The sequence below is a fragment of the Martes martes genome, assembly GCF_963455335.1.
Source record: "Martes martes genome assembly, chromosome: 8".
In the NCBI taxonomy this organism is placed as follows: domain Eukaryota; kingdom Metazoa; phylum Chordata; class Mammalia; order Carnivora; family Mustelidae; genus Martes; species Martes martes.
Genome location: NC_137895.1, coordinates 107,965,559 through 107,989,877, shown reverse-complemented (window position 1 = coordinate 107,989,877; position 24,319 = coordinate 107,965,559). Strand labels below are relative to the sequence as shown.

General features: G+C 43.4%; 1 protein-coding gene across 3 annotated transcripts in view; it reads left to right on the top strand.

Annotated features, from left to right (window-relative positions):
* Positions 1-24,319, top strand: part of BID (BH3 interacting domain death agonist) — a 44,527-nt gene that overhangs the window by 4,806 nt on the left and 15,402 nt on the right. Inside the window, exon 2 of one of the 3 annotated variants that reach the window (XM_080811553.1) lies at positions 13,599-13,755. The exons of the other annotated variants lie outside the window; for them this stretch is intronic. The gene's annotated coding sequence lies outside the window, so the exon portion shown is untranslated. The remainder of the gene's footprint in view (positions 1-13,598; positions 13,756-24,319) is intronic. 3 annotated transcript variants of the gene reach the window in all.

Below are 24,319 nucleotides of genomic sequence, written 5' to 3'. Positions count from 1 at the left end.
TCAGGCATATGTGTGCCTCAGTTTGGGAGAAGTCCCCCTGGGTAAATGAGTCACAGCACCAGCAGCCCCTCTCAGCACTAGTGAGGGTGTTATTCATAATGGGTCGCCATCTGGGAAGTCCGATCCGGATGGGAAGGGCTGGGAGGGGCTTCTGCACCAGCAGGCAGCTCCTTGGAGATAGAAAGGAAGAAGCCACCTCTGGGGAATCCTGAGCTGTGGGTGCTGACTTCTGGTAAGGGTGGGCACTGTGTTTGGGACTGTCCCTTCACCACCTTCTGGGCCCAGCCACCTCTATTATGTATGGTATTGGGGGTGGGGAGGGAGCAGAGGACCAAGGTGAGGCTCAGCACCCCCCAGGGACCCTGGAATCAAGGCAAGCCCTGCTATCATAGAGGAGGTAAAGGACCCTTGACTGGAACTTCTTCCATACTTTCCAGCAGGTATGTCCACCCCTGTCCTGGAGAGAGGGTAAGGTTAGGGTTGTGAAGCCATTGGGTTGGTGGGCTGGTAGGCCCCTGGGTCTGGGTGACAGCAAGCCTTGAGGAGAATGCGTCTGTAGCCCATCATACTTTCGTTGTCCCCCAAATTCCCCACCGTTAGACAGCTGGCCCCCAGGTGTCCTTCGCTTCTCAAAAAGCCCAGTTTCTCCCTGGGTGTCTCCTAGGAACCTTGGTAACATCCAACCTCCCAGACTCTTTCCTGGCTGCCTGGGAAGCTGAGTCCAGGACCATTGCTGGTCATGACATCTCATTGGGGTAGTGCTTATCCGTGTGTAAAATGATTGTACTGACTATTTTCACGCCCTGCACCATTCCAAATACAGGATATCATCCCTTTGCCTAGATGAGGAAACAGAACCTGCTAGAACTTGGGAGGTGGGAGGGTTGTTGTGAGTCCCCGCTGCACATACTTGCTGGCCCACAGTCCCTTCCTGCTCTGTTCAGCTGCCCTGCCTGCCAGCTCTAGCTGTGAAGGGCTGCGTGATCTGGGGTCTGACGTGGCCTTGGTAACATCCCTTTTCTTCCCCATGACTAAGCTCTCAGAAGAAGGCAGTTAGGAGTGTAGAGGGGACAGGTGTATGACAAAGGCTGAGCTAGACATTTTAGAGTAGCCTCTGGGATACCTGTCTTGCCCCACCCAGTGGGGCAAGATCTTTCCGAAGCCCGGGCCTAGGCAGGGGAGGGCAAGCAGGAGACTGTAGGATACAGGCTTTTAGCAGGATGGTGGACTTTTGCAGACCTGGGTAGAGCAGTGGACCTGTGTGAGGGGATGGCCTCAGGTACCTGGGAAAGAGGCTGCTGCCTTTTTAGAACATCCTTCCTCAGGCTGCCTTTTTTTTTTAACCACTTTATTGAGATATTTCACATACCATCATAGTCACCCATTTAAAGTAGTTTTCATTATATTCACAGAGTTGTTTTAACCATCCCCACAATCTAATTTTATTTTATTTTATTTTTTTAAAGATTTTATTTATTTATTTCACAGACAGAGATCACAACTCAGACAGAGATCACAAGTAGGCAGAGAGGCAGGCAGAGGGAGAGGGGGAAGCAGGCTCCCCGCCGAGCAGAGAGCCCGATGTGGGGCTCGATCCCAGGACCCCGGGATCATGACCTGAGCCGAAGGCAGAGGCCTTAACCCACTGAGCCACCCAGGTGCTCCCACAATCTAATTTTAGAACATTTCAACAGCCCCAAAAGAAACTCCCTACACATTATTAATCCCGCCCAAATCCCACTGTCTCCAAAGCTCTTGGCACCTAATTCACTCTCTGGCTGTATGGATCTGTGCATTCTGAGAGGTTCCCATAAATGGGATCATACAAAATGTGGCCTTTTGTCTGTCTCTTTCACTTTGCATGTTTTCATGTCCATGCATGTTGTAACATGAATCAGACCTTCACTCCTTTTCACAGTCAGATAATATTCCACTGTCTTACAGGTACCATGTTTTGTTTATGGAGTCATTGATCATTTGGGTTATTTCTACTGTCTAACAATTATGGATAATGCTGCTATGAACATTTATGTACAAGTTTGTCTGTGGGCATATGTTTTCATTTCTCTTAGGTATATGCCTAGGAGTGGAATTGCTTGGTAACTGTGTTTTAATTGTTTGAGGAGCTGCCAGACTTTCTGAGAGAAGCTGCCTCATTTTACATTCCCACCAGCAACGCATGAGGCTTCCAGTTTCTCCACATTCTTGTTACCACTTGCTTTTATCCCTCTTTTAGTCTAGACATTCTAGTGGGTTCACTGTGGTTGTTGTTGTTGTTTTTTTAAGATTTTTATTTATTTATTTGACAGACAGAGACCACAAGTAGGCAGAGAGGCAGGCAGAGAGAGGAAGGGAAGCAGGCTCCCGACCGAGCAGAGAGCCTGATGCGGGGCCCCATCCCAGGACCCCGGGATCATGACCTGAGCCAAAGGCAGAGGCTCTAACCCACTGAGCCACCCAGGTGCCCCTCATTGTGGTTTTGATTAGTATTTTTGTAATGGCTAATCATGTTGAGCATTTTTTAATGAGCTCATTGGCCATTTGTGTATCTTCTCTGGATCCTATTCAAATCTTTTGCCTAATTTTTAATGAGGTTGTCTTTTCATTGTTACAAGAATTCTTTATTGTCAGTCCTTGTCAGATTAATGATTTGCAAATATTTGTCCCCACTCCATGGGTCGTCTTTCTTGATGTTATCTTTTTAAGCACAAGAGTTAATTTTCTTTTCCTTTTTTTTTAAGATTTTATTTTTAAGTAGTCTCTACACCTAACGTGGGGCTTGGACTTATAACTCCGAGGTCAAGAGTTGCATGCTCTACCGACTTAGCCAACCAGTTCCTGAGAGCTAGTTTTCAAGAAGTCCTGTTTATCTGTTTTTTTTCTTGTATTACTTATTTTTTGGTGTCATGTCTTAGAAATCATTGCCTGACTCAAGGTCATGAAGTTTTATTCCTGTATTCTAAGAATTTCGTAGTTTTAGCTCATGCATTGGTTCCATGACCTATTTTGAGTTAGTTTTTGTATATGACGTGAAGGTAGGGGCTTGTGGATACTCAGTTGGCCTAGCACCGTTTGTTGAAAAGACAACTTTTTACCCTGGACTTGCCCCCTTTGTCAACTGTCAATTAACCATAGGTCCAAACTGTCATTGCTGTTCCACCAATCTTATCCTTTGCAATACCACACTGTCTTGATTACTGTAGCTTAGTAAGTTTTGAAATTGGAAAGTATGAAATTGGGAAGTAACAATTTGAAATTGTTCTTCAAGATTCCCTGTTCTGTGCCCCTTGCATTTCCATATGTATTATAGGAGCCATCTGTAACTTTCCGCAAAAAAATCCAGCTGGGAGTCAGAGAGGAATTGCATTGAATCTATAGGTGAATTTTGTCGGGGGAGGTATTGCCATCTTAACCTTAATAATTCTCCCAATCTGTAAGCATTGTGTGGCTTTTCATTTACTTAGCTCTTTTCTTTCTTTCCACAGTATTTGTAGTTTTCAGCATACAGATCTTATGCTACTTTTGTTAACGATTCCTAAGTGTTCTCTTTTTCTTGATGCTGTTATAAAGGTAATTGTTTTCTTAATTTCATTTATGGATTCTTGATTGCTAATCTATAGAAGTATTGATCTTGCAATACTTACGTCCTGCAGCCTTGCTGAACTCACTTATTCCAGTAGTTTTTGTTTTTGTTTTTTTTTTTAAAGATTTTATTTATTTATTTGTCAGAGAGAGAGAGAGTACACACAAACAGGCAGAGTGGCAGGCAGAGGCAGCGAGAGAAGCAGGCTCCCTGCCAAGCAAGGAGCCGGATGTGGGACTCGATCCCAGGACCCTGGGATCATGACCTGAGCCAAAGGCAGCAGCTTAACCAACTGAGCCACCCAGGCGTCCCCCAGTAGTTTTTTTTGTTTTGTTTTGTTTTTAAATGGATGTTGGCTCGGTGTGTTTTAAAGCTTTTCATTGATTCTGGTGTGCCAGGGTTGAAAACCATTGGGTTAGATCAGTAGTCCCCATGCCTTTGGGTTGGAGAGGTTGGGAAACAGAATCAGAGCACTTGAATTTCTAAGGAATTTTCCTCTGTGCTTGGGAAGAATGAGGGGCTGGGAGCTTAGACTCGACCTAAGCACAGAGGCAGAGGAACCAGTCTCCTCCACTCCAGCTTCCTCCATTCCTGGTAAACCCTTTTGGGCCCGGGTGAGTGAAAGTGTGCCTTTTACAGAAATGTGTCCTTGGTGAGAGTGGCAACACCTCCCTGCTGTGAGTTGTCAGAAAGAGCCAGTGTGAAAACTGGTGAGAGTCAAAACCCAAAGGAAGAAGTCAGTGGCTTAGGTAAGCCGGAGAGGTCCTGTTGGGGACTGTGGAAAGGAGGAAGTCTGGGTGGCTCTAGCCACCCAGGGTTGTCAGGACTGTCTTTCTGGCTCTGCCTTGATCCTATCCACCCCAGTAAACTGAACTTCACCCTGCTTGAGGGGAAGGACGTTTTCCTTACAGCTCTAGACTTGGTTTTATTTTCATAAAAGCGGATGTGAGAACTGGCAGACACCTTAGAAATCCACATTGTCTAGAAACTGGTTGTATCCTCTTACTAGTCCCTTCATTAATTAGAAAGCTAGGGGCACCTGGGTGGTTCAGTCGTTAAGCATCTGCCTTCGGCTCAGGTCATGGGATCGAACCCTAAGTCTGGTTCCCTGCTCAGTGGGAAGCCTGCTTCTCCCTCTCCCTGGCTTGTGTTTACTTTCTGACTGTTTCCCTCTCTGTTAAATAAATAAATAAAATCTTTAAAAAAAAATTAGAAAACTAAATGAAATCTTGGATACGTGTCCATGCTACCATTTTATATTTGTATGAAAGTCATGGTTTCACTTCTTTTTCTTTTAATTACATATTCGTGGTTTGGGAGGTCATCCACTGAAAAGTATGCCTAGTGGATTCACATGGTCTTTTCTTAGCTACCAGAGGCACTAGCTAAGAAGAACTTGTTTCTTGACTTTGCCAACCGAGTGTGTGTGTCTCTCTTCCTCTCTCTCTCCCCTGACTTTATGTTTTGTTTTGATTTTTGGTTTGCACATGCAGATCAATTATTCCCATCACTGACAGGTGGCATCAGTGATCAAAAATTTGGCTTTGTGGTCTCACCATGTGCTGATCTTCACGGACAGATGGATTCTCTGTTGAATGAGGGATGGCGGAGAGGCTGGTTGTTGGACCTTACTGTGTCCTCAGTCTCTCACGTTCAGTTTGGTTCAGAATTTTGTGTCCACCAGGAAGAACAACTCTGACATCTGAGGCAGTATGTCTTTGTGTTTCTATGTTTACTCTCAACCTGGAGCTGATGTAGAATTGATGCCACAAGTTCTCTATTTCTATAGTTCAGAAAGGCCTTTGCCTCTCATTGTATAATTGTGAAACAAATTTCTTTAATTATTGCGGAGTTAGGCTGTAAAGTGTCTTAAGCTGGATCAACTTGTGGACGTAAATGTCTGCATAAATCAAGTATTTCTGAAATTTCCAGAAAATAAGGAAATTGCACTCTTTTTTTTAAAAGATTTTTTATTTTTTTATTTTCTTAGGTAATCTCTACCCCCAATCTCTTACCCTATAGTCCCAAGATCAAGAGTCTCGTGCCCCACTGACTGAGCCAGTCAGGTGCCCCAAGGACATTGCACTCCAAGTGACTGAAATGCACTAGACTTAAGAAAAATTCTTACAGAGGCGCCTGGGTTGCTTAGTGGGTTAAGCCTCTGCCTTCGGCTCAGGTCACGATCTCAGAGTCCTGCGGTGGAGCCCCGCATTGGGCTCTCTGGTCAGCAGGGAGCCTGTTTCCCCCTCTATCTCTGCCTGCTGCTCTGCCTACTTGTGATCTCTCTTTCTGTCAAATAAATAAATAAAATCTTAAAAAAAAAATTCTTACAGAAACAAATTTTTTTTAAGAATGCAGATTTATATTAAGATAAGTCTTTGACAAATGAGAATGAAGTAATAATTTGGTGTAAAAAAGCTGTCTTTTCTCTGATTTATTAGTATTAGATATAATACTGATTGTATTTAGTAACAACATACAGTAAATCAATATAATAAATACAGTAAATTTTATTCTACCTTCCCCCCCATGCCCAAACTTCTACAGGTAGATCATTACTCTTATGTAATATTTAAGGTTATAAAAAATGTAAATTTGTTTTCAACTAAATTCAGTTAAATTCTGACAGTGTTTTTATTTTAACAGTACAGTATTCAAAGATAAAACTTAACCTAAAAGCTGAGATAATATTAAATTGGCTTAGTTAATGGGTAGTAATTGTATACATAGAACTGTATACATAGAATTGTATACATAGAATACTGAAACATTGATTACTAGGTATAATTTTAAGTTTTTTTTTTTTAAATATGCTGAAAAGCTTTACTTTGGCTAGTATTAATGAATGTGTGAGAAAGTATAAAAGTTGTGTGTGTGTGGCTATAGAAAGTTGTGTTGTGTGTTGTGTTCAGGAGTTGTCTGCTAAAATGTTCTAAAATGTTTGTATATGACAGCTCTCAACCCCCTAGTTCTCTGGGAAGTATTAAGTAAAAGTTATACTTAATATAAATGGCTGATGAATATGAATGGCAGATGAACACTTTGTGTATATGCTTTTAATTTTTAAGCAAAGGTTTGTTTGTTTTTTTTCCCTCAAAGCAGCATTTCTCAGACTTTCTGGTCTCTTGCTCTTTTACACATAAAAATTATTGAGGACCCCCAAAAGCTTTTGATTAAGTGGGTTTTCTCTATTATATTTTCTATGTTTGAAATAAAAACTGAAAAAATTTAAAAGTATTTATTAATTTATTTGAAAATTTATCAGGTCTGGGGCAACTGGGTGGCTCAGTCATTAAGTCTTCTGCTCAGGTCATGGTTCCAGGGTCCTGGGTTCGAGCTCCACATCAGGCTCCCTGCTTATCAGGAAGCCAGCTTCTCCTTCTCCCACTCCCCCTGCTTGTGTTCCCTCTCTCACTTTGTCTCTGTCAAATAAATTAAATAAAAATAAATAAAACCTAAAAAAAGAGAAAACATTAGTGTTTATTGCTTGTTAACATGAACTTTAAAAAATACTATAGTTTAAAAAAGTTAAAAAAATAAAAAATACTATAGTTTATAAAACACCACTTTTCATGAGGACATTGTTTCATGTTTTTGCAAATCCGTTAAATGACTGAGTTTGCAAAGAAGCTATGAAATATGTCATAGCTTTGGCAAATTTTGCTTATTTTGATGGTTTTGCTTTCTTGGTTTACTCATTGATGCCTTTACTGCCGAAATGAAAGATTATTCTTTACTTTCTGTGTAATCCAACTTGATAGCACAGATTCTGTAAAACAATAATTTTTGATACTTTATGGTAACTTTATTATATTATTGATTGCTTGAGGGGAAAAAAACCCATAAAGAACAAAGGCTCATCACTTATGAAAGAACTAAGATTTTGTTAGTTTCACTAATAGACAGCCAGCTCTGGTTTCTCAAGTGTACTCTGATCCTAGTTTAAGTGTCCACTGATCCTAGTTTAAATGCCAGGTGGCCTCTGACAACCGTTTCGGTGTTGCCTTCCAGAAATTGGACCCTAAATGTAGACAAAAACATTTTTTTCCGAATATCTGTTATTCTCAGTAGTCAGTGAGATTTCTCAGAGTGCCCCTGGAAATCCACAAAGGTCATTCACCTTCTAAAAAGAAATACTATATAAATTAATTAGATTTATTTGAAACCTCACTCCTGTGAGGGCTGCGTGAGAAAAGTAGCTGTCAGATCAGAGGAGGGGCTCGCTCAGGCTTTCCTTGGATACGTTTGTGCAGATAAAATGTTATGAATACAAATATTTCAGAAAACGTTTGCTTTATGGGAAATGCCTTTCTGCCTAAAATATGTTTTTATTCTCAGGAGAAAGTGATGAAATTTGTTATAAAATAGTTATGTGCCATACCCCAAAAGAGAATCTGTCTCTCCTCCATTCTTAAATTACCACTCGGAGAAATGCCACCTGTAGATAATCTGGGGTTTCTGTGTGTGTCGTATATGTGTGTGTATCTCCAACAAAGGACAGAATCAGCCTTGTGGAAAGGATTATACCAAGTACCTTAAAATAGTAATACTTTAAAAAACAGGCTTTTGAGCTAGGACGGCTTCAACAACTTCCAGGTGACACCAGTGCGTGGAGTCAGGATTTTCTGGCCACTTTTTCCTCTGGATACTGACTGACAGCTCCGTGGAAGTGGCCTGCTGGCCTCAGATGCATGATGTCTGTGGGACACAGCAAACCCATGCGGGAAAACGGTGCTATGGGGATTTGCATGGAATACTATTGAGGTTTCATTTCCATTTTCTAGGTACATGAGGAAACTCCTTAAGCTGTCTATACTGGTCTGTAACCTGTAACAATTTAGTAGACTCTGCTTTGGGAAACTGAACGAAACATTTAAAAATGTTGCCTAGTTCTCTGCTGCCCTCCTACCCACCCCCCCACCTCACCCACATACCCCTCTCCCCCATCCGGGAATTCCTGTGAAGTCTCCCTGTTTTGTGTGATGATATCTGCATAGGTTCACCATGAAGAATCTGTCCATTTTTAAAAATCTGTGGTGGGGTGTCTGGTGGGCTCAGTCAGTAGACCCTGCAACTCTTGGTCTTGGGGCTGTAAGTTCGAGTCCCATACTGGGTGTAGAGATGACTTAAAATCTTTTAAAAATTTTATAGTAAAACAGATATTACATAAAATTTACCATTTGAACCATTTTAAGTCGACAGTTCAGTGGCATTAATGAGGAATTAATAATTCTCTAAAACAACAGAATTCCTCAGGTAAGTGGAATTGTACAGTGTATTTGGCTTTTGTGTCTGGCTTATATTATTCATGTAATGTCTTCAGAGTTCATCCATGTGGGAGCCTGTGCCAGAATTTCATTCTTTTTTTGGTGCGTGGTAAAATACACATAACATAAAATTTACAATTTTAGGGGCGTCTGGGTAGCTCAGTCGTTAAGCATCTGCCTTGGGCTCAGATCATGATCCCAGAGTCCTGGGATCGAACCCTGCATCAGACTCCCTGCTCAGAGGGAAGCCTGCTTCTCCCTCTCCCATTCCCCCTGCTTCGGTTCCCTCTCTCGCTGTGTCTCTGTCAAATAAATAAATAAAATCTTTTAAAAAAATTTACAATTTTAACTATTTTCTTTTTTTAAAAAGATTTTATTTATTTATTTGTCAGAGAGAGCGAGCGCACAAGCATTGGGAGTGGCAAGCAGAGGGAGAGGGAGAAGCAGGCTCCCCCCTGAGCAAGGAGCCCAGTGCGGGACTCAATCCCAGGACTCTGGGATCATGACCTGAGCCGAAGGCAGATGCTCAACCGACTGAACCACCCAGGCGTCCCCCATTTTAACCATTTTCAAATGTGTAGTTCAGTGGCGTTAAGTACATTTATATCGTGCAAACACCACCACCACCCATGTCCAGAATTTTTTCATCTTCCCAGCTGAAATTCTGTACCCCTTAAAATAGTGATTCCCCATTTCCTCCTCCTAGCCCCTGGCAACCACTGTTCTACTTTCTGTCTGTGAATTTGACTCCTCTAGGCACCTCATATAAGTGAAATTATATAGTATCTGCCCTTTTGTATCTGGCTTACTTCACTTAGCATAATGTCCTCAAGGTTCATCCATGTTATATCATGTGTCAGAGAGAGAGAGCATGAGCATAGGGGGGTGAAGAAGCAGACTCTCCACTGAGCAGGGAGCCCAATGTGGGGCTGGATCCCAGGACTCTGGGATCATGACGTGAGCTGAAGGCAGACGCTTAACCAAAGGGACCCAGACACCCCTTGTTCTTTTTTTTTTTTTTTTAAGATTTTATTTATTTATTTGACAGAGATCACAAGTAGGCAGAGAGGCAGGCAGAGAGAGGGGGGAAGCAGGCTCCCTTGTTCTTCCTTTTTGAAGCTGAATTCTACTTTATGGGTAGAACCGTGTTTTGTTTATCCATTCACCTATCTATGGACATTTGCATGGCTTTTGTGAATAGTGCCACTAGAACATGGGTGTAAATACCTGTTTGAATCGCTGTTTTCACTTTTTTGGTGTATATACCAAGAAGCAGACTAATTTAAATTAAATCATATGGTAACTCTGTGTATAATTTTTTGAGAAACTTACCAAACTCAGACTGTGTACCAGATAGGATACACAGTACCTAATGTCTGAGAATACTGGCTTTGAAGCAAAGAAAGCTTTATCATCAGAGGGGCAATCCAAGGAGAAATCAGGGGACCATTTCCAAAGCAGAGTGACCCTGTTGAGCCTAGGGACAGCTTATATATTTGAAAGGAAAGGAAGGGATTTCTTGAAACCATAAGAGGGTGGGGCTCAACAACCTGGAGGTAAGCATTCTTCAGAACAATAAGGCACTATTTGGGATCTAGTACATCAAGACAGGTGTTACCATCTGGTCCCCATTAGGTTTATTTTTATTTTATTCATTTATTTGTCAGAGAGAGAGAAAGAGTGCAAGCGTGTGTGCGCAGACTCAATCCCAGGATCCTGGGATCATGACCTAAGCCAAATCAGACTCTTTTTTTTTTTTAAGATTTTATTTATTTATTTGACAGACAGAGATCACAAGTAGTCAGAGAGGCAGGCAGAGAGAGACAAAGGGAATCAGGCTCCCCGCTGAGCAGAGAGCCCGATGCGGGGCTCGATCCCAGGACCCTAGGATCATGACCTGAGCTGAAGGCAGAGGCTTTACCCCACTGAGCCAAATCAGACTCTTTTTTTTTTTTTTTTAAGATTTTATTTATTTATTTGACAGGCAGAGATCACAAGTAGGCAGAGAGGCAGGCAGAGAAAGAGGAGGAGGCAGACTCCCCGGAGAGCAGAGAGCCGAATGTGGGGCTTGATCCCAGGACCCTGGGATCATGACCCGAGCCAAAGGCAGAGGCTTAACCCACTGAGCCACCCAGGTGCCCCCCAAATCAGACTCTTAACCTACTGAGCCACCCAGGTGTCCCCGCCAGTTAGGTTTCTACAATGAATGAGTAAACAGGGAGTAGGGATAAAAAGGCAATTAATGTTTGATCATGCATGGAACATAATTAGGGAACATAACAGAATGTGGAGCTGAGTTAATAATGCGATTAATAAAACTGTAGTTCTGTTTATGCTCTCAAAAGAGGTCCAGAAACCAAGCATCAGGCCTCAAAACTGCCATACTGTCCTTTTTTTAAAACCAGGATGTAATTGGACAAGCTGATAAGTGTAACCAGGTCCTTACTTGGAATGTCATATTTCTGCAGGATGTGCATGCAGTCCGCTGTGACCAACCACTTTTCACTTTATGAAACCAGTGCCTGCAAAGCCTTGCCAGGAACACTGCCCGGCCTCTGGCTCCTAGGGCCCTAGCTGTACGGGGGGTTAGGAAGGTCACTTCTTGACAGGCCAGGGAATTTAAGATACTTGGTGGACCCGAGTAAGAGAGGCAAGAGACTGACTATACAAATGGACTGTGGCCAGACCATACGTAAAAGCAGAATCCACCACCAGCAGCAACCTACCCGGGAAACTAACCCCTCCTTGCATAATGACTAGCTCAAGAAGGCAGCCTGCTAGAAATCAGGTCTGTCTCTGGTGACAATCTAGAAAGCTAAAAATAACTTCTGTAATAATTGGCCCTGCTGGCCTTCATTAATAACTGGTTTCCTACTCTTTGTCCCTGCTTCCAACTTAGGACATGCAGAAAAAGCCACATATGTACCCCTAAACAGTCATATACAGTGCTACCAGCCTCCAGCTGGGACACACCTGAAGCCCCCTCCTTTTCTCCCAATAAATCTTTCCCAATCCTCTGCCTGCCTTTGAGAGTCTGCCAAATGCAAATGTTGGGATGAAAAGCCTTTGTTCCCAGGTGGTTGGGCTTTCTTTATTTCCTTAGAGGAATTCACTCACATTTATAGGAACTGCCACGAAACCTGCTGCAATTGCTTAGGCTTGGTTTCCTGCCCTCAGGTCTCAAATAATAATGTGTTTAAAAGTCCAGTCCAAAATTCCTTATTCCTCATTGAAAGTCTCCGGTCCGAAGTTGATTTTGTGGCCTTAGTAGTTCAATATTGCATGGCTCTAAATTTGCAAAAGAAACTTAGAGGTTTAAACTGGTTAATGAACACTCTTGCTGCACTGATATAAATTACTAGGCTGATCTTTGAGATCATCTTTGAGATAATTGTCATAGGCAGGAAGGCTGTCAGGAAAAATTTTGAAGGACTTTGAAATGCGAAATAAAAAAACCCTACCGGGATGTTCTGACTAGTACACCCTTTTATTTTCTTTGCCTTTTATTGTCTTTGAGTTATTTTACATCTTTGTAAGTTAAAGAAAACTGATACTAATGCAAATGATTGTCCATAGAAATGCAAATGAGCTGTCCAGTGGAATACCTTATGGATATTGACTAGCTTGGGGTGTGTTTTGTAAATTCATCTCAGCTTTCCCATTGCCTGTGGCTATTGATCTTTGATTCCTTTGAGTGGTTTTAACTTTTTTTTTTAGATTTTATTTATTTATTTATTTGAGGGAGGGAGGGGGAAAAGAGGAAAAGAGCAGGGGGAGAGGGAGAGGGAGAAGCGGACTTCCTGCTGAGCAAGGAAGTGGGGGGCAGTGCAGGGCAGGGGGACTCTGTCCTGGGACTCTGGGTCATGACCCCAGCTGAAGGCAGTCAGTTGCTTAACCAACTTAGCCACCCAGGCACACTGAGTGGTTTTAACATTTTACTGTTTACCCCATTAAGTAAGTTAAATAAAATCTTTAATATGTGCTCATTTAAGAAGGAAAAGAAAAAGGAAATCCACCTTCTCTAAACCCATTTTTCTGAGGAAGACACACCAAGGCCCAGAAAAGTGAATTCCCTTCCCTGCCCCTGTCTTTTCCAGATAGCACTTTCTCTTCTGAATCCCCAGTCTGGAGAAAATGTCTATATTTTTATAGATATTTATATTTTATGGGGAAAACATAAAAACGTATTTTTGTAGATAATGTTGTACCCGAGTTTTCGAGTCTGAGAGACCACCAAGGAGCCAAGCACCGATGCAATCACATGAGGGTTTATTCATAAGACAAGCTTAAGCTGGGGCCCAAGTATACCCAACACAGCGGAGTAGGGACTTGGACCCCGAACTTAGTTAAGGCAGGGGTATTTATGGGTTCCTGTTACTAAAGCAGGATGGGGCTTCCTGGAACCAAAACAGGGTGGGGGTTACTAAAGCAGGGTGGGGGAAAGTTCAGCCTTTGGGCACAGGGGTCTGAGATGGCTGCCAGAGCTAAGATGGCTGTACTTATGCTAAGGCTAAACCTGAGGTGGGATGGCCTTGATTTTCTCGGCCTCCACATTTATACAAGTGACCTTTGAACAACTTGGGTTTGAATTCAGGTTCATTTATATGCAGATTTTTTCCAAATATAAACTTGGACATTGATAAATAGAGTGCAGTACTGTATCTTCCTGATGATTTTCTTAATGATGTTTTTTTTCTAGCTTACTTTAATGTTTAAAAATTTTAAAAGGTTTTATTTATTAATTTTAGAGAGAGAGAGAGCAGGGCAAGGAGCAGAGGGAGAGGAGAGAATCTCAGGCAGACTCCATGCTCAGCACAGAGCCTGTTGTGGAGCTCAGTCTCAACCCTGAGATCGTGACCTGAGCTGAAATCAAGAGTTGGACACTTAACTGACTGAGCCACCCAGGTGGGCCTCTAGCTTACTTTTTATAGGAATACAACATATCCTACATTTAACATGCAAAGTGTATGTTAATCACGTGTTTATGTTATCAGGCTTCCAGTCAACATTAGTAGTTGAGTTTTAGGGGAGTTAAAAGTTACACGTGCGCTTTTGACTACACATGCATCAGTGCCCCTAATCCCCACATTGTTCAAGGGTCAACTGTATATAGAGCTTGGTCTATCTATAAAAATAGATATAAATATATCTTCCTAAATATTTAGCTGTAAGATATATATGGATATATATAGATACGGTGAAAATAAAGGACAACCTCACTAACATGGAGTCAGGGGGCCAGCATGGGGCGCTCTCGTGCCCTACTACTCCTCCTCAAGCGCAGACCTAGCAGGAAGAGAGGGTACCTTGTGAGCCCCTATTGCTGTACTGCCCCAGCGGGAGGACCAATGAGAGGACAAAGGAGCCCAGCCAAAGAGAGACTGTCCTAGTTCAGCCAGTGAGAAGCCACTATACTTGGAGCCCCAGTTTACCTCAGTGGACTTTTTGTTTATAGCAGCCCTCCAGGCTTCCCCCTTCCCTCTCCAAGTGTTTTCCTTGCTAAGGACTTGCCTATAGTTTTGCCTTAGCAGTTTAATTTTTTTAAGGTGAACATCTCACATACACAGTTGACCTTTGAACAACATGGGGGTAGAGGCGCTGATTCCCCCACTTCTAGCCCCATGGTCAGAACTCTACATATCACTTTTTTTAAAAATTATTTTTATTTACTTATTTGACAGAGAGAGACACAGCTAGAGAAGGAACACAGCAGAGGGAGTGGGAGAGGGAGAAGCAGGCCCCCCCTGCGGAGCAGGGAGCCTGATTCGGGGCTCAATCCCAGGAACCTGGGATCATGACCTGAGCTGAAGGCAGATGCTTAACGACTGAGCCACCCAGGCGCCCCAACATACCACTTTTTAAAAAAAAAGATTTTATTTGTTTATTTGACAGACATACAGCGAGAGAGGGAACACAAGCAGGGGGAGAGGGAGCACCAGGCTCCCTGCCAGCCAGGGAGCCCGATATGGGGCTCAATCCCAGGACCCTGGGATCATGACCTGAGCTGAAGACAGACACTTAACCCACTGAACCACCAAGGCGCCCCTACATATCACTTTTGATGCCTCAGAAACATAACTGCTAATAGCCTACTGTTGACAAGAAGCCTTACTGATAACACGATCAATTAACAGATATCTTTGTATATTCTATGTATTATACATTGTATATATATTTTTATGATTTTATTTATTTGACAGAGACACAGTGAGAGAGAGAGTGGCAGGGGGAGTGGAGTGGGAGAGGGAGAAACAAGCTTCCTGCTGAGCAGGGAGCCAATGCGGGACTCCATCCCAGGACCCTGGGATCATGTCCTGAGCTGAAGGCAGATGCTTAATGACTGAGCCACCCAGGCGCCCCTATACATTGTATTCTTATAATAAAGTAAGCTAGAGTGGGGTGCCTGGGTGGCTCAGATGGTTGGACATCTCTGCCTCCAGGTCCTGGGATCAAGCCCCACAGTCAAGTCAGTAGGTTGGTCAGTTGGTCAGCTCCTGCCTCAGCAGGGAGTCTGCTTCTCCCTCTGCCTCTCCCCTCTGCTCGTGCTCTCTCTCTGTCTCTCGAATAAATAAAATATTTTTTAAAAATTAAGTATGGTAGAGAAAGAGAAATGTTATTGAGAAAATACATTTACAGTACTATACTGTAAAAAATCTGTGTGCAAGTGGACCACAAAGTTTAAACCTGTTTTCAAGGGTCTACGGTATAAAGAGGTATCTTTTCCCATGCATCTTTTTTTTTTCTTTTAACATTTTATTTATTTGAGAGAGTGTGTGAGAGAAAGCACAAGTGGTGGAGAGGGAGAAGCAGGCTGCCCATCGAGCAGGGACCCTGAGGTCATGATCTGAACCAAAGGCAGACACTTAACTGACTGAGCCACTCAGGTGCCCACCACCATGGTTCATTTTTACCATTGTTCCTCCAGCTGCATGCACCATGTCTGCCCATTGAACAAGCTCTACCTGGGTTGCTGACTGATGAGAGCCATATTCACAGTCACACAGCTGGTCGTGTGATGGGTGGGGGTCATGCAGAGTTGGGTTCTTCCAGCATAATTGTAGCATGCCCCGCTGTGCAACGTTGAGTGACATTGAAGTCTGCTTGGTGGTTGGTAAGGAGTTCAGTGTGGTGGGGCGGACATAGGTGAATCTATGTTGGGAAGGAGAGGCCTGCCCTGCCAAGGTTTTGTGCTTATAAAACCTTTGTCCTTTCAGGGCATTTGTGTATACTTGCTCCTGCATCACTTTGGCCCAGGCCGCCCAAGTTGACTGACTTTATGGGATGGTTTTAGGCTGTTTTTGGTGAACTTAGGGGTTCTCAGTTATTACAGGGACATTTGGCATCCAGGGTGAGGCTCTCGGGCCTCAGGAAAGGGGACTGGAGTCTGAATAGACACATACCAGGTATCCACAGTCTGCTTATGTTACTCACAGAACACATGCCCAGAGGTGGGTACCAGCTTGCCTCACATCCCCAGCTTGGGCAACTCTGCAGGTGCTGAGGTGTTCCCTGCCCTCACTGGGCACCCTCCAGTCTCAGCCTTGACTCTGAAAATTCTTTACAGGGATGTCATGAAGAATAGAGAGAAACCACAAGCAGAGGTGAGCCTGGCCCTGTGGCTGGTGTATTTGGATGTTGTCAGTACATGATGGTTGTCAGGGTCTTGTTATGAGGAATAATATCTGCCTTCCCTGCACCTCAGGATCCTAGACTGATAAGGGTTGGGGAGAGAGGGTAGAAACCAGCTGGGCAGAATCTCAAGTCCCAGGCTGTGTCCATCACAGATGTCTCGGGACTGGTGAAATCCTGGCTGTGAACATGCTAGGTAACTCGCAAGCCTTGTTCAGAGGGAAGCCAGTGGCTTACTGCTTCCCGTTCCCATCTACCTTGCCATTTTCCCACTGAATCTCAGAAAGGAGAGGACACCGGTTCTTGTCTGCTCTGAGTTTTCCTTCTTGCTGGCAACTTTGGCTAGGAATTGGGGTTCGGGGATAGAGCCATTGTTGCCATGGAGCCATTGAGGTTTTCTGTGGGTCTTCACTCCTGTATGCCTGGTCCTGCTCACAGCTGGTGGTTGACTCATTGAGTTTCTTCTTGAGGAACGAAGCAGTGAAGCCAGAGGTAGACCAGATGCAGGCAGATACTCTGCCCTGAAGGTTTATGCATCCCCCCAGCTCTGCTTAGCCAGGCGTGGGAGTGCTACCCCTTTTCCTAAAGACCTCCATTGGGCCACAAGTCCCTGGGGTACTGTGTCAGTGACCCTGAGGCCTATGTTTCCTGGGAACAGCCCAGCTGAGCTACGAGTCCCTGTTGTTCCTGACCACTGTGGTGCCTGTGCACATGCTGAATTTTCACATCTATCTCCTTTGATTCTGGACTTAGCAGGAAAACACTACACCTGGGTATTCATCACAGTCCTGTTTTATTTTTTTTTTAAGGATTTTATTTATTTATTTGACAGACACAGATCATGTAGGCAGAGAGGCAGGCATAGAGAAAGGGGGAAGCAGGCTACCTGCTGAGCAGAGAGCCCGATGCGGGGCTTGATCCCAGGACCCCGGGATCATGACCTGAGCCGAAGGCAGAGGCTTTAACCCACTGAGCCACCCAGGCGCCCCCACAGTCCTGTTTTTAATGGTGAAAAAGTAGAAACTATAAATGTTCAATAATAAGGCATTAACTGTATTTGAGGGTGTTTGTACAATAGAACAGGGTTTTCAGCCTCAGCAGTGCTGACACTTTGAGCTAGAGAATTCTTCGTTCTGGGGCCTGCCCTGTTGCTCGGTAGGATGTTGAGTGGCATCCCACTGGATGCCAGTAGCACACTCCCCAGACAACCAGAGATGTCTCCAGACACTGCCACACATTCCTTGGGGAGGCGAAGTCATCACTGGTTGAGAACAAACCTCTGAAAAATAAAACATGTTTTGTAAAATACCTATTGAAGTGGAAATATAATCACGATTTGAATGAAGAAGACAGTCTACCTGAGGATGTGGATGTGTGTATTTTTACCCTTAAAAACAAAACTGCCAGTTATTTTTACGGGCAAAAAAATAGGTTTATTGGGGCTCCTGGGTGGCTCAGTCGTTAAGCGCCCGCCTTTGGCTCAGTTCATGATCCAGGGTCCTGGGATCGGGCTCTCTGCTCAGTGGGAAGCCTGCTTCTCCCTCTCCCACTCCCCCTGCTTGTGTTCCCTCTCTCGCTGTGTCTCTCTATGTCAAATAAATGAATAAAATATTTTTTAAAAATAGATTTATTAATCAATAGCAAAGGATTGCCATTTGGGACAAGCTAGCCACACCAAAGCCATAAGCAACTCCCCAGCACAAAGGAGAGGAACACTCTTTTTATGGAGGAAAGGGGAAAGCTGGGAGGGCTGTTAGAAACAAAATTTCATTGGATGAAACTGGAAGTTTGAAGTATAGTGACTTTCATTGGCTTGGCTGTGGCGGGGAGCCTAACCTTCCTCCTGCTGCAGTAGTTAAGTAGTATCTGCTGGCAAGGTGCAAGAGCGCCCCCTGCTGGCTACCCGACTCCATTCTAACCAAGGTTTCCTTTTAATTTTCACATTTCCCCTTTTGATCAAGATCTTTTTTGAAAGCATTGCTGATCAAGAGTCAGGCTTTCCATATGTAGTGGTTTTGTTCCTCAGTGCCAAGAAGGACCTTCCCTGGTTGTCATGTCCTTCTTGGGAGGGTAAGTGCATAGCAGCTGGAAACCACTTAAGTCAGCATTTGATAGCAAGGACGGTTAGGAGGGAGAACTCTCTGGCACTTCCTACCTATAGCCTATTTATAAAAATGTAAGCATTGGAGGTCATTTTGAAGCACTGAGCCAGCATCGTGTGATTGGGTACATTGTTTTTAGAAGGTTTGACAGACAACAAAATACAAAACCTGAAATAACTCAATTTTAATTTCTGTTTGAAGAAGTAACATGAATTCCAAATTGTATGATGGTTCTAAACTCTGAAAATAGCCAGCTGAAATATTTATTGGCCCTTAATTCTGACATGGGGGAGAAACGTTCTTCCTACAAAGGCATGCCTCCTGGAAGTCTCTGCTTGTGAAGGAACCAGGAAAGGTACTACTGGATACTGCAAGAGCACACTGAAAGGTGTAACAGAGCACGCTTGGGAAGATTCAGTGCGGGTGTAAAAATGCAGCCATAGCTGCTGGACTTTTTTGCATCACAGCAAAACTTAAAGTGAGGTTTTAAGTCAGTATTGTTATATCTCAAGGAGTTGTTTGGAATCAAATGTTTCATTGATGATATAGCCTGTGAAGTTGCAAGTTCAGAGACATAAATTTGGATAGGAATCCAGAATCAGTTAATAGGTTAGATGAAAGAAGGCTTTTGTGGGGCACCTGGGTGGCTCTCAGTAGGTTAAGCCTCTGCCTTCAGCTCGGGTCATGATCTCAGGGTCCTGGGATGGAGCTCTACATCGGGCTCTCTGCTCAGCAGGGAGACTGCTTCCCCTTCTCTCTGCCTGCCTCTGCCTACTTGTGATATCTCTCTCTCTGTCAAATAAATAAATAAATACATCTTAAAAAAAAAAAAAAAGAAAAAGGCTTTTGTGAATTCTGAGTCTTTTTTTTTTTTTTTAATTCTAAGTCTTCTTAATCCTTCAGAAAAAGCAAGTGAGAAATGAGTCCCAGAATCATGAGGAGGTTGTTTCCAAAAGGCCATAATCAAAAGAAGAAGTTTCTTCCTTTTGCAGGGGCTTGGGAGATGGAGATAAGGACATCATCTTTCCATGAAAGAGAGAAGCAGTAGTGAGAAAAAGACTGTATAGGCCTGCTCCAGGCCTCCTGGAAAGCTGTCTCACCCGGTGGTGTCTGCTTCAGTTCCAGGCCTTTCCGTCCAGGTCGGCAGGCGGTGTGCAGGTTCAGCCAGGGTCTGGTGCTTTCTGTAGATGTGTTATGTGAATCCAGGAGTCTTTTCCCTGGAGTTTGATGGCTTAAGAGTTGGTTAGCAGTCTCTGATGAGGTCGAGTCTTTCTGGAGGTGTCTTTTCCAAAAGACAAAATCTCCATGTTGCAGGATGTGATGCTTAAGGTTGTCGTCTCCTGGGAGTGCACTGTGAGAAGACTGCTCTACCAAAGTGTGCTTATTTTTAATAGAAGCAATTAGGCCTTTATAATTTTTTTATTAACATATAATGTATTATTTGCCCCAGGGGTACAGGTCTATGAATCATCAGGCTTACACATTTCACAGCCCTCACCATAGCACATACCCTCCCCCGTGTCCATCACCCAGCCACTATTAGGCCTTTACAATTTTGAAGTAGGTCTCCTTTTATCAATTGTGGGTCAGAGGAGGCAGGGGCCAAGTGCACTGGATGTCCTGTGAGTATCTCAAAGGGTGCCAGTCTTAGGATTTCCCATAAGATAGATCTGAGGTTTGGAAGGACTGGTGACAGTGCTTTCAGCCAAGGTATTTGGAGGGTCTTTATGCATTTTGCCAGCTGAGTTCTAATACTGCTGCTAGTGTATCTGACTAACCCTGAGGATTAAGGGAGGTATGGACAATGAAAGTACAAAACCAATCAAACAGCACAGAATTGTCCAAGTTTGATCAGTAAATGGGTTCCCTTTTCACTATGAAGTTTGAAAGGGTTCCTCAGATAGGGATAATCTTTTTCTTTTTTTTTTTTTTTAAGATTTATTTCATTTTTTTGGAGAAAGAACACTAGCAGAGGGAGGGGCAGAGGGAGAGACTCTCAAGCAGGCTCAATGCTGAGGGTGGAGCCTGATGTGGGGCTCAATCCCATGACCCTGAGATCACGATCTGAGCAGAAACCAAAAATCAGACATTTAATGGACTGCACCACCCAGGCACCAGGGATAATCTTTTCTAACAGAATTTTAGCCACAGGAGAAGCATTTGCCAGTGTAAAAGGGAAAGCTTTGGTCAGAGAGAAAACATACCAAGTTAGGACTTTTTTTTTTTTTTAAGATTTTATTTATTTATTTGACAGATCACAAGTAGGCAGAGAGGCAGGCAGAGAGAGAGGAAGGGAAGCAGTCTCCCCACTGAGCAGAGAGCCCGATGCGGGGCTCGATCCCAGGACCCTGGGATCATGACCTGAACTGAATGCAGAGGCTTTAACCCACTGAGCCACCCAGGCGCCCCTATGACTAACTTTTTATCCTCAACATCCATGTTATGGGGAAACTATATAAAGTCCGTTTATCTGAACAGCTTTCCCTGGATTGTACTTTGGATGGATGGGACAAGTGAGGTGGCCAGTTTTTGTGGCCTTATTAATATTTCCCCACTAGTACTGCTTCATGAATGCTGTCATTTTGTCAGTAGATCAACAGTGTAATGCATGTACAGTGATAAACAGCAGGAATTTTAGAACTTCTGGTAAGGCTGGGTTGTTATTTGGTCCAAACCAGAGTTCCCTTTTTATCAAACCACAGAACAATTATTATATTTTCAATATTGTTTTCTCCTCTCTAGGGTCAGTTGGGTATCTGGTCAGTTTTTCCAAGTTATCATTGGTGAGAATATCCCTTTGGAACATGACAGAGGTTTGGCTACTGGTTCCCTTGAAAGCATGGTGTGTGTGTGTGAGAGAGAGAGAGAGAGAGAGAAACAGTCGGCAGGGGGTTTCCTTTGAATTCTAGGGAGTCGAGTCTGGAATGCCCCGGAATCTTAATAGCCAGAGGAGCAAGTAACAAAGTAGGGCATCCAGTAAATTATGGATATAGGAGCCTTTTAAAATTGTATCCCAAATGGGGGCAAGGACACATCGTTGTTTTCATAATACTCCAAGGTCATGAGCTACACCAAAAGCATATCGACTGTCAGTATAAATGTTTGCAGTTTTCCCCTGGGCTAAGGTACGCTTGAGTAAAGGCATGTAACTCAGCCTGTGGGGCTGCCACGGCGGAGGGGTGGGGGTGACAGTGCTGCTCGGTGCCTTCAGAAGGAGTTGCATGCGGTGGCATACCCCGAATGGTATTTACCATTTCCTCTTTATCAACAGGAATACTAAGAATGCCCTGGATAAATCAATTCCAGTGAAAAAAAATCTGCTTTTAGTGGAAATGGATATCAGTAGCATATGGGAGTTAGGGACAGCAGGATGCCCTGAGATAACAGTGTTATTTCATTGCTCAGAGGTCCTGGACTAACTTCCATCCTTGGCCACTGGGTTTTCTCACAGATAAAACTGGGGCATTCCAGGGACTAGTGTAGGAAGTGATGAGGCTGACATTACCTACTCTTCTGTTATGGGCTTAATACCTGGAAGTGCTTGGGTGTCTTTGTTTATATGTTGTTGATTAATGCTAAGGAGAAGTTTTGAGCAATCTCTTTGAATCTTGATGGGAGGTGCACTGTGGAATCTGCCAATGATCGACTGAAGATTTTGCCCATAAAGAGAAAAGCAACTGATTCGACAGGAGTAAATGATCAGTGTCTCCAGACTCAGCTATAGTGCCATCAGAGAAGGAACAAATAAAAGATGTCAAAGGCTCATCTGATTTTTCTGGTTGGCTGTTTTGATTACTACTAACAAATTCTAGAATTATTTACCCCTTTTGGGAGAAAGAAATTCCAGCCTAATACTTTTCTAAAAAAAATCTCACCCCAGCAAATGAATAGCAGTGGAAGAACGGAGAAGATGTTGTGTATCTCTGAAGGGGTCTAGACAAAGGGAACAGGTTTAGAGACAGGAACGTGTTGAGGTTTATGAGAGACTCCTACTATTTGAGCTGTTTAGTGCTCTGCCCCAGGGGCCGCATCATAGCAGGGGGGCCGAGCACCGAAGAGTATGGCTCTGGTGTCAGTATGGACACACAGAGATTAAGTCCTGATCTGGAGAGTGGTTTCTGCAAGCCAATTCAGAGGGAGGATTGGGAAGAGCCCCTGTAGTTTCTTGGAGCCTCATCATTGGGAAGTGGGATCCTGGAAAGGCTGGCTGTGGGGTTAAAGGCTCCTGAAGTGCTCAAGTTTGTAACGTTCTTTATTCCAGTGCCCCGGCTCTTTGCAATAATAATAGCAGAGACTAGGAGGTTTTGGGTTTGTTTAGGAGCCTTCATTTGCCGAAGTTGAAAATTAAGAATTTTAGCGGTTTTTTAGGTGACTTACCTGGATGCGAGCCAGCTGCTGTGGCAAATGAACTAAATCTGGAGTGGACATAGTTTCACATTCCATCCTGGTCCTTTTTAACTTAAAGGAGAAAAACTAGCCCATTAACAAACAGAAATAAATGCTACCCAGGTGGATCACATCTAAAGGAAGACCAGAACCTCGTTTAAAAACATTTTGGAGTTGACTGTAATAGTCATGAGCAGGTTCATCAGGCTTTGTTTGCAAACCTGAATTTTATTCCAATCAGCAGGCTTAGGAAAAGCTACTGTAATTGCCCATGAACATTTCCCAATGAGTGTTCTAGCACCTTGCCCAAAATTAGGGGTTTGGTTATCTAAATCCCCTTCAGGATGTTCCATTGGGCTAGTTTCTTCCAGTGTTTGGCCTGGCCCTCACCAAGGAGCATGTGGACTAATTGATAAAAATTTGAGAAACCAGGTTGGTAAGTTTGAGTATGTTAAATTCTTTAGCAGTTACTTTAGGAAACTCTCTAACTATGGCTGGCAGTTTGGCCTTAGTCCAAGAAACATAACAAACTTGGGGTTTATTGAGATCCTAAGAAGACTAATCTTTAAAGGGGAAATGTTTAATAGGTTTAAGAGAGGAGAGAGTGGCAAGAGGTTTGGAGCTAAAGTAAGTGAAGTTTGGTAGGAAGAATAGAGGAAAATGCATGGGAGCTGGGGCCTGAGGACAGGTGTCTGCCTCCTGTCTGGAAATAAGGGTGGGGGTGGGGGTGGATGGGGGCTCCAGAAGCAGTTTTGACTTCTTTAAACTGTTTGCCTCAGTTAATATCAAAGTAGTCTTTTGCAAAGAGGCAAACTTAGAATCCTGACATTTGGGAGCCTCAAGGTACCGATTAAAATAGACATCCGGGACACCTGGGTGGCTCAGTGGGTTAAAGCCTTTGCCTTCAGCTCAGGTCATGATCCCAGGGTCCTGGGATCGAGCCCCACATCAGGCTCTCTGCTCAGTTGGGAGCCTGCTTCCTCCTCCTCTCTCTCTCTGCCTGCCTCTCTGCATACTTGTGATCTGTCAAATAAATAAATAGAATCTTAAAAAATATATATATAGACATCCCCTTCAGTTTTTTAGCCTTTTTAGGGACTACAGCTTCCTAATTTAGAGTAAAACAAGTTTGGGGAGAAAAACTTCCTCATGGTCATTGACATTCTAAACTACTTTTAGTTAAGTCTGTCCACTTAGAAATGTACATGAGAAGGGAATGTAGTTTTTATTTTTGGAGGGGAATGTAGTTTTTAAACAGAAAAACCTGGCCAGGGTCTCAGAAGAAGGGCATTTGTATGACTGGAATCCCATTTCTTAGGTGTTTTTTGTTTCTCTAGAACAAAAAGAAAAGT